At 44.9% G+C, this 14,160-nt stretch overlaps 1 long non-coding RNA gene across 1 annotated transcript in view; it reads left to right on the forward strand.

The window, feature by feature from the left end:
• The first annotated feature begins 886 nt into the window (after window positions 1-886).
• Window positions 887-14,160, forward strand: part of LOC139793547 (uncharacterized) — a 38,426-nt gene continuing 25,152 nt past the window's right edge. Inside the window, exons 1-2 of the long non-coding RNA XR_011724647.1 lie at window positions 887-1,025; window positions 9,545-9,708. This is a non-coding gene — a long non-coding RNA (uncharacterized lncRNA). The remainder of the gene's footprint in view (window positions 1,026-9,544; window positions 9,709-14,160) is intronic.

The raw sequence follows: 14,160 nt of genomic DNA on the forward strand, positions 1-14,160 counted from the left end.
AAAATACTTTTGGGAAAAAAAATCGTATGCCATTGAATCTTCTGCTTCGTTTCTGTTCCAGCCTGGAATCATGGAGTATACATTTCCTTCTTTCTTATTTTATATAAAAAATAATAATAAAAAAGGGAAGCAAATCTTGTTTTGGCATATACTGGAGGTTTCCTTTGTTTTAATGTTTCACCAGCCTGTAGCCTGTTTGCTGGTTTTGATGCTTCTTTTTCCAGTACTTAAGGGACTGCGAAGATTATTTTCTCTACTTGTATCCTTCTCTCGTGTGATTATTCAGAGATATCTACTCTATTTCAGCTCTCTAATGGGGCACAGTGGGTTATTTTATTTTATTTTATTTTATTTTATTTTATTTTATTTTATTTTATTTTATTTTATTTTATTTATTTTTAAATCCACGATTTCTACTAGCAACCAAACTGATGTCCTCCAGGACCCATGGGCCCCCAGGCATCTTTCCTCCCAGATCAGAAGCAGCGGGACATCAGCAGCGCAGGCTCCCGTTTTCCCCAGTCGCTTCTGGAGAGGCTGATCTCGTTCTTCCGCGGGGTGTTCCGGACCGGGCCAGCCGGCCCGCACCGCACCGGGGCTTCACAGCCTCTTCGCGCATGCTGCGCTCCTCAGCGCCGGCTGCCACCGCACCTGCGGAACTCCGCCGCTGCACGCGAGATTTAATTTCGTTGTAATAATAATAATAACAATAACAAAACCCAATAATTATAATTTTAGAGGCGGTGCGGTGCCGCGGTGCCGTGGTCCGGAGCGCAGGGGCGGGCGCTGCGCGCTGCCCCGGGCTGCGGCCGAAGGCGGCGGCGGCGGCGGGGGGCGGTGACGTCACAGAGCCGCTCGCCAGCACAACGTTCCATTGAGGCGAGCGCGTGCTCCGGCGAGCACATGGGCAGCGCGCGGGGCCCGGGTGTTCCGCGCCCCTCCCCTCCCCCACCCCCCCCTCCCCCGGCCCTGCCTGCGCTCCGGCCGCTGCCCCGCGGTCCCTTCCCGGGGAGAGGGGGGGAGCGGTGAGTACGGGGCTGCAGTTAACGGCGGCGGGGTGAGGGGAGGGTGTTTGCATGTTTATGTTCCATTTATTTATTTATTTGGTTTAGTTGTATTTTTATACCCTTTTTTTTTTTTTTTTTTTTTTTTTTTTCCTTTCCCCCCACCCTCCCCTTACCCCTCTCCTGTATTATAGATGTCTCCCCGGCCGGGGCTCGCAGGTCGCAGCCGGAGTTTACAGCTTAGGGGGGGGGGGGTGGGGGTGGCTTGTGCAGATAGAGGGGAGGCTGGAGCGGGGGTGGGGTTATTTAGTTAAGTTTATTTTCTTAAAAAAAAAAAAAAAAAAAAGGCGCTGGGTCGACGGTGGGCTAAAAATAGCAGTGGCAAACCGAAATCCGTGCGGATGGGGAGGGAGGCGAAGGGTTCGGGATGCCTTCCCACGGGGATAATCCGCCTCGATCAGGGCCGGTGATGTTTGGGGTCTCGCTTCGCTCCGAAATGACACGGCGTGATGTGCCCATCCCCCCAGCGCCACCCCCAGCGCCCCGGCCGCAGGGGGAGAGGAGGCAATGGGTGCCCACCCACCCCTCCTTGGCTCGAGGAGACACGCGGGGACAGGAGGTGATGATGGGGACCCCGCGGATCGGGGGGTGCGGGGTGTTGGTTTGCGCCCTCTGCAAGTGCGCGGAAAATGCGCTGGCCGGAGCGTGGAGGTGCGTGCGGAGCCGGCCTGCTGCTGCCTGCGAGGGTGTGCGGGGTGAATTAAGCTTTTAATCTGCAGAGCTGAACTATTTTGCTCGGACCGTCTTTAATATGGACAATACAATTTAAACTGGCGAGCACGAGGGCCCAAGGAACAAACAGGGAAGATTCTTCGGAATCTCCAAAGACCATTTTTAAAAAAAGGTTGGTTTTATTTTTTTTAGGCTATCATTTCCTAAAAAAAAAAAACCTGCTTTTTTTTTTCCAGTACAACTTCAATAGGCTGCGTTTTATTTTAATATATAAATAATATAAGCATGTTTTAACTGACAGGGCGCTTTAGGACTTCGGTTTTGAACTATTAAAGTGTTGGTTGCTGCATCTTAAAATGCCGAACGGAGAAATCCCGGCATAACCTGTAATTGTATCTGAAGGATGCTGGAGGCCTTCAGTGAGATCTTTAGAGTTGACAAGTTTAGACATGTTTGCCTGTCCATGTTATCTGGTCAGACACAGTGAGCTGTGCACCCCACACTAGTTCCTTTTTACTAGTATTTTCAAAAATATGCAATGTTTAAGCCATTGATTTAAAACAAAAGAGCTTTTCTGGGGGGTGTATTGGAATATACTAGACGTTGCTAAATACATAGAGCTTGATATATGATGTATACGTTGTGGCTGTATGAAATGGGAGTATTTATTTCTTAATTTAGCAAGAATGCAATGTCACTAGTGTCAGTTTGTGCCAACTTGTCTGGATTATCGTAACAGCACTTAGATACTTTTTTTGTAAAATATGAGGATATTATAAAAAATCTATCTCTGAAGCATTGACATCACTGTAAAAAATAAGGATACCGTCTGATATTTAGTTGTGTCATATAAACATCCTGTTTCTTTTCTATTGTGAATTTTAAAATAATTTAATAAATATCTTTTCCAAGCGTGTGGACCAGTCAGATGCTCTTTTGTGCAGGGTATTGCATATCTCTGATTAATGCTAGTTCAAACCCCAGGGAGTTTCAAGGGTTCTTATACATACTTTACATCCTTTTACAAATGCTCCTCTTAATTTTTTTCCCCTGTCTCTTGTCGATCTAGTGGCAATAAATCACAAGTCTGGCTTATAGCTATCTTAGAACTGTTATAATTCTGATCGATCTGACCATGCCTTTGTGTATTTTAAGGTCTGTGAAGGTAATTAATTGTACAGGTGCAGTTTGTCAGCCAATGGGAATGCCTCTGTACCTCTTAGGAGTGAAATACGCTGTGCATCTGTACGGGTGGCATCCCTGGGATGGTGGTCCGACTGCAGGGGACAGCCAGAGCTGTGCCAGTCCTCTGCCTCGGCAAGGCCTGAAGGATTTTGCATCCTCTGCATTTGCACACTGATGGCCATGCAACGTCAGAGCAATTCTGCAGCAGCAAAAATAAGTAAGGGCTTAGGCCTGCTGCTGCCGGAAGGTCCATCAGTTGCACAACCAAATTCTGTGTTTGAATTAGTTTGTAAAATGGAACATTGTCTCCCTGCATGAATGTGCATGCTTGGGATACAGCTTGGGTGGGAGCTCCCAGCTCTCAGATGATGGTGAGCTGTGTCACCCCATGGCACAGTGTGTTTGTGCAGCTCTGCAGGCACCCTGCTCTCTCTGTGCCCCTGCCTAACCAAAGCATAGATATGGATTTAATTAAGGACTGTCTGTTAAAATTGGAGCTTATGCTTAATTTATTGCAAGATTTGAACTGTATCTTCCTATTTTTAATCTTGTTTTCAAGCCGAATGCTTTACAAAGGCAGTTTATGCTTCCTGGCTGTATATATTTCATTAACTTTTATATGAGGAATTCCTGGTAGGGGAAGCTACTTGTAGTGCCGATGTTCTGGAGCAAGGCAAGGGACAAAACATTGTATATCTATATGCTTTTAAGTTGTAGGTGTGTCTTGTCTTCCTTGCAGCTTTCAGCTGGATGTTCAGTGGATTATTTACAGCATCATTATTTTTCTGTGGACCTCGTTAGGCTTTTTATGTAAATATGCTGGTGCAGCTGTACTAGGAACTGCATGATAGGCATCACAAGTATGGCATCTTATTTAAAAAAAAAACAAATTCCTTAGTGATCTGCGCAGATAATAGCACTGGCAGGCCATGGGAAGGGGAAACGCTGTCTTTTGTGACCTGGGAGGTGTTTCTACTGCTCGCAGGAATACTAAGGGTTTATGTTTTGCTCCCAGTAGGTGAATTTAGTGAAGGCTGGTGTCAGGTACCCATGGGGCAGTGCACTGCAGCTGTTTATCCATCAGTTAAGCAATTCAAGCAGGTTCATCAGAGCCTCAGTGCAGCCTGTGTGCTGATCCCGGTGAGTTACTGCTGGAGAGGATGGGCATACAGCCCCCACCCTTGCTGCTGGCAAGGGGATGTGCCCATGGTCTGGGGTCCATCTCTGCGAGCCAGGTAGGGTGCAGAGCTGCATCCTGAACTAGTGGAGAGGAAAATGCCTGCTCCCTGAGGAAGCTTTTGCCTGTTAGCAGCAAGGTGATACAGATCTTATTTTGAAGCACAGCGTGTTACTTTCTGTCACCCTGCTGGCTGGTGCCTTCAGTACCAACCACCTGCATAGTTTCTGTCCGGATTTATGAAGAGTGAGGAGGGGATTAAGGCATAATCTGACTCTGGGACCCATTAGCTCTGTGTGTGGGTCACATTTTCCCTTCTCACAGCTGCATCTGTTCCAGAGCCAGTGTGTCTTCTCCGGTAGGAAAGTGTTAGTGCCTTGGCAAGCAGGGCGACTGTACCTCTGCACAGGGCTTATTTATACCTGGAAATGCAGTGCCTGCCATTGGCTTGCCTTGTTGGTACCATTGGGTAGAGGACAGCATTTTTTTGAGTCACTGGTGTTGTGATAATGTGGCGTTCCTGTGTCTTTCCTCCTTTCTGTCTCTGGCAAGGGACTTGCTGGTGGTGCTTTTTTCCTTGTTGCTGCAAGTGTGACAGATGAGAAGCAATGAGATGGTTACCTGGTACATCAACTCAACTGAAGACAGCAGTCTGTCTGCAGGGTGACACAAACACAGGGACCGGCAGTGCATATGGAGCAGTCTTGATGGTTTGCAAGCATCCAGGTCTGTATGATCTAAATGCTTTTTAATGCATCCCTGGGTGGTATTGTTCTTTATGCGAATTCAAGGCATGTGTATGAATACTGACGTGGAGCTGTATCCTGCAAAATCAGAGAATGTTTGAGTATCACCCAGGGTTTCCAGGGAGGTTTTTCTTACCCACTCTAATGCCTGTGCTATCACACCATTATCTGCTATTGGTATCTTATATTTAATATGTCAGCACATACTGTGGTTTCATCCCTCATCATCTTGAAGGAAAAATGATCCAGGATTTGCTGCTGCTATAGCACATGAGGTAGTAAAGGGCTCTGGAATACACAGCAGTGACAGACAGCTACAAAAAATGCCTAATAGGTAATTCAAATTAGATAAAATGGCACAGGTCTTTAATGGTGAGGGTGATTAGCCACTGAAACAAGTTTCCAAGCAAAAGGGCGGGTTCTCTCTGTCATTTTGGCCTTAAAACTTTTACCTGAAAAAGCAGTAGGGGTTTGGTGTAAAAATTATTGGGTAGGTTTCTGCAGATTAGCTCATTAAAAAGTCCCCTGATAGGGGAGGGGAGGTTTGACCATATCTCCACTGTGAGGGGGTTGTGCAGGCTTTGAGAGCTGACATGTGCTGCTGGAGGGTGGGCTGAGCTGAGGCATGTGGAGCATGCCGGTGAGAAGTAGCAGCCCAAAACCCTGGAAGGACTGTGCATTTGCATGGGAGAGGTGCCATTGCACAGGAGAGTGTCATTGCTGTGTTTTAGAAGTGTTCTGTCACTTTTTTCACATGCCTTGGGCAGGAATACCCAGTGCCAAAAAGTGTGCATGGTGAAGAGCTGCAGGACTTCGAGAGCTTCTCAAGAGAGACAGTGGCATTGCCATAGTTCTCACCACAAGCTGGGAGCTTGGTCAGGCATGGGACTCAGCTCCTCTCTGGTGGGTGGGAAGGAATGGCAGAGAAGCCAAAAAGAAGACACCAAAGACTATCCCTGTTTTGGGAGGGAAGGTACCTACCACAAGTGACCAGAGCTGTAGGCTCCTTCCATGGGGGCAGGTGCAGAAAAGAGGTTGGTTGGAGAAGCAAGACCACATCCCATCGTGTAGTTTGTGAAGCAGCTTGTGGAAGTACTCAGCACGGTGGGGGTGATGCTGGGAATCCCCAGGATCTCAAGCAGGCCAGTGCTGGGATTTTATGCTGGAAAACTGGTTCTGTCCTCTGAACCACCCACTGTCATCTTTCCTCTGTCAATCTGGTATAGAACCATAGAATGACTAGGGTTGGAAAGGGACCTTAAAGATCACATAGTTTCAGCCCCCCTGCATGGGCAGGGACACCTTCTGCTATACCAGGTTGCTCAAATCCCCATCCAACCTGCCCCTGAACACTTCCAGGGATGGGGCAGTCACAACTTCCGTGGGCAACCTGTGCCAGTATCTCACCACCCTGAAATTAAGGACTGGGGATGTCTCTGTTCCCAGCAGTGGAGCATCACTGACATAAACATGCTGTTGTATTGCTGGCTCACATGGTGAAACCAGCAGCTCTGGGCACGTGTTGGTGTGTGGGATGCAGAGCAATGGCTAAAGCCTAGGCTGCACTCACACCCTTTATATTACATCTCCTTGGCATGGGAAAAAGTTTAGCATGGGTCTCTCTTTTCTGTTATTAAAATTCAGTAACGTTGTTGTTGTTATTATCACTATTATCGTCACAATAATAGTAATATTATTGCTGTTATTATTATTAGCTGTACTGCAGACATAATGTTAATTATACATTAATGTGGTTATGCTACAGCAGTCACTTAAGACCTGATGTTCCAAATCCCCTTTGTGCTTCAGATGAAGCTGTAAATAAGTAGTCACACCTGTCAGTGCAATGACCTGTAGTTTAGTATGCTGAGCAAAAAGCTTTCTTTTTGGAGAGATTTAATAATGCTTCGAGTCTTATTTAAATAATAAGGGGGTATTTATTTTTTCCCTCCTTCATAAGTGTAGGAAAGTCTGAAATAACACTTTCCCAGAAATGATCATGGGGGGAGCAAATGCCAAGAGCTGTATCCTGTGGTATAGGCAATTGAGATTCTGGTCTGGGGATTTAGATGCCTGTGTTTGTTATGTGAACTGATGGATCATTTGATTTACAGGTATCTCACATCTGGCTCTGGTTCTGCCCAGTTTGCCTTTGGAGATGGGATGGGCAAAGCTTTGTAATTTTCTTAAATGTTAAAAAGGCTGCTATTGGATTATATAAAAATACTAATGAAAAAGTACACATATTTTACATTACAGAGGGTAATAATCAGACTTCTTTACTGGTTGGGAGGTTGGACTGGGGACCCCAGAGGGGTTCTTCCTACCAGTGTTTCTGTGGTTACTAAGGAAAAACTGAAAAGCTGAGGTCATTTGTATTAGGTGGAAGTAGTCCCAACTGTCCTGAATACACAAAATTAATAACTAAAAGCAAATGAGTAGGTTCAGAGAAGGAAGATGCTGCTCTTTTCAGTCCAAGAAGCTGAAGCAGGGAGAAGTTAATCTTGGAAATTTTTTCCTTATTTTGGGTAGTTAGCCACCAGGCCTGTTGGTTACAAGTAGCTTGGATAGATGATGGGATTCTCAGTACTCAGCCATGAGTAGGATTAAGAGGGGTTTTCCCTCAGCAAGCCATTTCTTACCCCTCCCCTTCCACCTTTGCTTGCCTCCTTCATCTGTGAACACACATTTTGTGCAGTTGTTCACAGCACAGGACAGTAGAGCTGTGATATCAACTACACCTTCAGAGCTTCATGGAAACAGTAAAGGTCCTGCATTTCTGCATGACATGGTTGAAAACAGCAGTGGTGACTTCTCTAGGCTGCTACTTTGTAGGAGAAGGTCTGGTGGCTACAACCAGTGCAGCTAGAAAGGAAAATAAACTTTTTAGAACTCCTCATGTGATCCTGCAAGTGCTGAAGAATTGGAAAGAAAACCTTCCTTAGATCTTGGATTAGTGTGACAGGTAAATGTCACTACTGGAATCTCATTTGCATAGCATCATTGACAAGCATTTGTTATATGGAGGAGAAGAGCAAGGGAAGAGAAGTTTGCAATAATTTTGTAATTTTAATGTTTAAGCGATAATTTTATAATTTTATTTATAAGTTCATCAAATAAAATTTACAGGTTGCCAGGTGATAACTGTATTTTTGACAGGTAGTACCTGTTCAGAGCTCAGATTGTCCATTAACATGAAGTATGACATTATATTGCTTGGTGGTGTAGGCTATAAACTATTACTGGTACCCAGTGTCCCTGCTTTCCTTATGAATCTTGATAACCTGAGAGGCCAAGACCTTGTTTTGAAGGATGTTCTCAGTACCTTCTAGTGAATCTTTCGCTTGAGTATTTTTGTGCAGTAAATAGGATTTCAGTTCTGTGCATCTCTGTTATTAAAGTGCTAACTCTGCCTCAAGGGACAAGGTGATATGGGAGAGGAATGTATGGGAGGGATTAAGCAGTCTGCAGTCACTTGTGCTGATCCAGTGTGACTGGGAGAGCTCACAGTTCATCTTGCTAATGCATTTCACCTTCTAATAACATTAGGAGTGCTAATATTCATAGTGACAAACACCTGTACTTTGTTCTACTTAGATAATCTGGATTCTGAGCTGGTAAAAATACTGTTGTCTCTATCATGGCAGCAGAAAGACAGCTAGAAGCTCATCAAGGTATGAGATGCCATCAGGGACAGGGCAAGTGTGTGATATCCTGGGAGCCATGCTTTCTTAAGAGTCTTGGGAGTCTGGGCTAAATCTTTTTTAGGCCTCCCTAAGGCATGACAAAGCCTTTAGACCCACAAAATGCTGCTTATAGCATTTAATGCTTATTTTCAAGATATTAAGGGGTTTCAGTGCCCATCAGAAGTTGGCAAGTATTGATACTGAGCTCATGCAGTTGCAGTTTCACTGGAGGCTTGGCAAGCAGAGCAGGTCTGCCCAGGGAGCTCCCAACCTTCTTCTGCAGTGATAGGCCACCAGGAGAAGGAGCATGCAGTCACTTCCAAGCTCTTTGGTGTGGCTGGTACCACAGGAGAAGTGATGAGGTTTCCTCTTCCCACCAGTCTCCACACTCAGAGCCCAAACTGGCCTGGCAGTAGGTCAGGTCATCTGGCCAGGCAACTCAGGCTCATATGACTGTGGCATGATGATGATCCACAGCTCTGTTTAACCTTTTTGCATCCAGCTGCTGCCTGAGAAATGTGTTCTTAGGCACCACTGGGTCATGGGTGAGGAGCAGCTGTCTGAAGCTGAGTTACAGCGATGCAGAAAAGTTGATTGACATGAAGAAGGGGTTGAAGAGTTTGCTGCTGACTTTGTTGGCTGTCAGTACAAATCCACAGCTCATCAGTTGAGTTGTTGGGTTAGGAACACTCTTGAATTTCTTCTGGTGATAAGGCCTTCTCCAGCAGTACTGGTATTTCTGTCATCTCTGGCTGATTAAGAGGTGCAGCCCCAACGTCCTGGAGAAAGTCCTGGTCTTGATCTTGACAAGCATTACATCTTGGCTTGATAGCAGCAATGATAGACCTGGATAGTGAGCCTGCAAGTGAAGGGACCTCCAACCAGCCCAGAAGGCTGCAGCCATCTCCTCTACTGCATGGGCAGCTTGTGATGTCTTTCTATACTGGCTTTGTTGGAAATATGCATAGTATTGAGGTCTACTGAAAGTTTTGAGGTCTTTTGTTCTCTTTTTAGGGTATTCGCTGTATTGCCTCAGGTAGCAGAAAGGCTGCTTAAAGCTTTGTGCCAACTACCATAGGAGCTTTCTGCAAGGAAATGAAGCTCTGCTCTCTGAGGGTCCAATTTCACAGGAGATAAGAACTGCCACAGACCTCATCATGTTCTGGTCCAAGTGTAAGGTATGTTCAACTGAAGGTTCTTTTTTTTTTTAAACACATAGCAACATTTTGTGTAATGTAAACACACAAGCAAAACAAGACCCTCCATCTCTGGATTGAAAGACATAATGTGTATCAGATGTTTGATCATCACTTAATGTAGTAACCAGTAGATAATCTGGTGATGATGGCAGTGTTTAAACTGAGCATTGAGGAAAGTACTTTCAAATGTAATCCCAGTTACCTGCAGTGATTTTTGCCTTTTAGAATATACAAAAATTAGGAAATAGCACAGTTGAGGTATGTGCTCAGACATGAATAATGCTGCTTTTCCTTTCCTCTGTTCACCCTTTTCCAACTAGAGCTAGTTACCAGGAGTTTTCTGCAAAGAAAAGACTGGATTGTAACAACCTGTCATATTAGCTGGTCACAGGAAGCTGTTTTGTCTAGCTGATGTGTTAATTAATTTATTTTTTTTTTTAATTACATTGCCTCCTTTATTACCTTGTTGAAGGGGTCATAAATTCTAAGTTAATTCATAGGTGACTCTTGGTCCTCATCTGGTTTGTATGTCCCAAGATGTGATATTTAAACAAACAAGCATGCAGTAAGGGAATTGTGAAGTCAAGATTTTGATGGACATTGTGGCCATGTTAGTTAGGGGTTGTTCTCTGTGGTTTGATGGATGTGGTGGTTCTCATGTGGGTTACTACTTACTGCTGGTTGTTTCAGTAGCAGGAGATCTTTACACCATCTCCCACCATCTCCGTTAGTGGTTAAGTGGGATTTCGGAGAACAGGGAATTGATGGCTCTTTTCTTGTGCTCTTTTGTGGTTGACCCCTTCCTGGCTTCCTGTCTAAAGGAGGACTATTTAGATGTACCCATCCAAGGATTGCCATGTATAGTGAGATGATGGTTATTGCTTTGGCATGTCTTTTGTTCCACTCTGGTCAGCCTTCCCTATTTGGTTGTACTTTCTATCTATATCTTGGTTTTACCCTAGGTCATTGAGTCTCTGGGACAGAGACTGGCCTTTCTGTTCTGTTTTCATACAACATCCAGCACAGACACATGTGGTATCTTGAGCTCTTGGTGGTGCTATATGTAATGCCAATAACTAATAGCAGTGGTACTCCTTCTGGGGATCTGTGGCTGTCTGTGCACATGATGGAGATGTGACAGCCATAAATGTGCTGCTGACAATTTATTTTCTTACTTTGCTTCTTTGTTGTTTTAGCTCTGAATAGCAGTAAACGTGGGAGCCAGCTTGGTACATGAAGTGCACAGAAAACATCCCCGTGCAAGTGGGAACTTTGCTGACCTATCCAAACCATTCACCAGTGATGAAGTCTTTGCTTTTATTCAGAGCAGTGTAGGAAAAGCAGGGCACAGATTTTCTACTTGTGAGTGTGTGTATGTATAAATCTGTATCTAAGTAACTTTGGAATGTATTTTCATATATATACAAACCTATGCGTGAAGGCATCAATGCCTGCTTAGCTCTAATTTTCCTTCCTCCTCCTAGTTTCCCTCTGCTTCTCTTTTTCTGTTTCACTTTGTTTGAGTTTTATGCCTGTGGTGTTTTTCACAGGCATATTTCCCTTTTTTCTTGAATTCTTTCCTCTTTCTTTCCTAACCTGGCTGTTTATTCTTTACCTTTTTGTCCACATGTTCCTGCACCCCATTATTTTATGGTTTATCTTCTGCATGGGTCCTTCTTTCTCTTTCTGAGGCAGCTTAGGCAAGCACTCTGTCAGTGTCTCTGCATATCCAAAGAGTTCATGGCTTGAGGACCAGCCCCTTATTTCTTAAAAAAAAAAAAAGGAATAAAGGAGTCGGAGCTTCTCTTGTTTCCTTTCTCTCTAAATGAATGTCAGCCTGACAGTTTTGGCTTCTCTTGCTCACTCCAGATTGCAACTGGTGTCACTAAGTAGATATTTCTGAGATCAGATGGTAAGAATAGAACAGGTTAATGACCATAGTGCTTCTGCCCTGCACCTTGTTATGGGTGATGCTGAGGGGTGGTCCATGATCCACTTCCTCAGTGGTTGCAATCTGCACTCCAAGCCTTGCCTCTGCATTCTTGCTGTTACCTCTCTGACCTCTCTACTGCTAATTTTAGTAGCCTTCTGGCTTGCTGCAAGCCCAGGGCTTTTGCACCTCGTTTCAACCCTGTTTCTTTCCCCTGGAGGAATCTGGCCCCAGTTTGTGGAAGTCCTGCGAAGGCTGTGGTGCCCTGGTGGCAAAGGATTTTGGGCATGTGAGCAGTTACACAGGTGGGTTTGGGCTTGTGTTGGTGGTGGCTCAATTTGTGCAGCCCCCATTCCCGTGAGACAATGCTGCCTGGGGAGAGCAAGGGGAATCTCAGATGGAGTTGGGACACATCCCACGCAGGGCTTCCCACTTTTGCACAAGCAGTGAGCACTGTGAAGCACAATGTGTTAGAGACTGACTTGACGATGAAGTCAAGTGTTTCAACTGCTTCTGATTATAGAAATGGAGGGGTCTGAAACAGGGAAACACTTTGAAGTTGGTGATCTAAAGAACACGCTCAGTATCACTTGACGGCAGACATTTATTTCTGGCTGCATCAGTCTTGCAGTGAGTGATTTAGTTAGGAGGCTTTGCTTGCACAGCTGGTTTTTTCCCCCTCAAGAAAAAATCCCAGGACTCAGCACTGCATTTCCCATGCTGGAAAGCCAATGCTTCCCAGCTCTGGTTTGTGGCGTTGGTTTCTGCCATGGGTGGCGATTCCTGAATGTGCCCATCCCGTGCTCTGCCGAGGTCGGGTCGGGTTTGGCTGAGTTGTGGAGAGAACTTTCCTACAGATAGATGGAAAGATGATTTTTTTTTTTTCTAGGAAAGATGTAACCCAAGCAGAAAATTTAAAGGCTATCATCAGGTGAAGAAACAGAAGCCATATTCCAGGCTCTTCTGTGTCTCTGATGATAATACCTGAGGCTTCTTAGATGAAATGTGAGCACTCAGTGTCATGTTTCATTCAGGATGACTCTTTATTTTTTTTCCTTATTTTTTTCCCCACTTCAATGCATACTGCTTTCCCAAATAGTGCAAGTTTCCCATGCCAACCCACCCCTCCCCCCTCACCATCCCTAGCCCCACTTGGACAAGGGGATATTTCAGGCCGTGTTCATAACTTGATCTTCCTGGTGGCCCTTGCACCGAAGGATCACTTCACACCAGTTGTTAGGATGCTTTGCTGTTTTCAAGACACTTGGGCCCTATCCTATTTCCCTTGCATGCTCAAATGAGATTATTTTAGCCTAATTTAATTTGGCTCAGAAATGGGCTGTTCATCTACTCAGGTTTGGTGCTGTCAGTCCACCACATGTGATAGCACCTGAACTGGAGTAGCTGGACCATGGGACACTGAATGACATTGGCTGAGTTGAAGGATACAGAGGACCTTGCTTTAAGCAGATAATGGCCAAGGTAGCTTGACAAGCATCTTGGAAAAAGTAGTTTTGAAAGTTGGGTCTATTTTATGCAGATCTGTCACTGTACAGGTTGTCCCCAGTTTGATGGCAAGACTTGTGCTGATGCTGGCCCTGCATTTTTGAGATGAAGTGTGATGGACTTGCTATACCAGGGTAAATACTCCTGTGTTTCATAGACAGCATTCTGTCTCTGGCCCTGGACAAAGACAGATGTTTCAGAAAAAAAAAAAAAAAAAGTAGGTGAAAGTGAAATAGATGGCTAAAAACTAGCCAGATCATATGAGCAGTTTTCTACCCAGGCATTTCAAGCTCGGGTTGGCTTGTGCCCAAGTCATGCCTGCCCACTGGAAAGCTTGGTGATGAGTTGTAGGTGGCAAATTTCAGCTGGCTTACAGCATCTACACAAATAAATATTTTTTCTTTCTCCCCTCACTAGTATCTAAGTGTGTGGCCTCTGCTACTTGACTGTCTCTTTTAAACAGCTAAATAGTTTTTTTTCAGTGAAATAAGTTTCTGTGCTTCAGTTGAGAGATAAAAATAGCTGGTGAACTGAAAGAAGGCCACATTATGTGTTATGTTGCCGTACCCACTATTTTTTTTCCTTTTTGTGGTGATTCTGCTTAAAATGGAAAACCTCCTGAAAGATGTTATTTTTCCTGTTGAAAGAAATGAACATGCCAAAATGCCATTTACTGCCTTACGCTGGAAGCAGTGAAAGATTAAATCCCCCACTCCTCTTCTCCAGCCCAGCGTCCTGTGTTTGGAAAGCAGGCATGTTTGCAGCGTAGCCAACTCTAATAATAATAATTTGGGTTAAGAAGTGCAGAGCAGCCTGTGATTAGCAAGATAGTTATTGCACAGTGTATAAATCCAGAGGTGGGTTTTGTCATGGTGAGAGGAACGCGCACTGCAGCTGCCCGGGCAGGCAGGCGACTCCTCACCCATCTCAAGTTGGGTGCCTGGACCGCACAGAAAAAAACATGCTTGTAAAATGAGGATTGCTTTTGAGTTTTT

This window comes from Heliangelus exortis, chromosome 2 (genome assembly GCF_036169615.1).
Source record: "Heliangelus exortis chromosome 2, bHelExo1.hap1, whole genome shotgun sequence".
Taxonomy (NCBI): Eukaryota; Metazoa; Chordata; class Aves; order Apodiformes; family Trochilidae; genus Heliangelus; species Heliangelus exortis.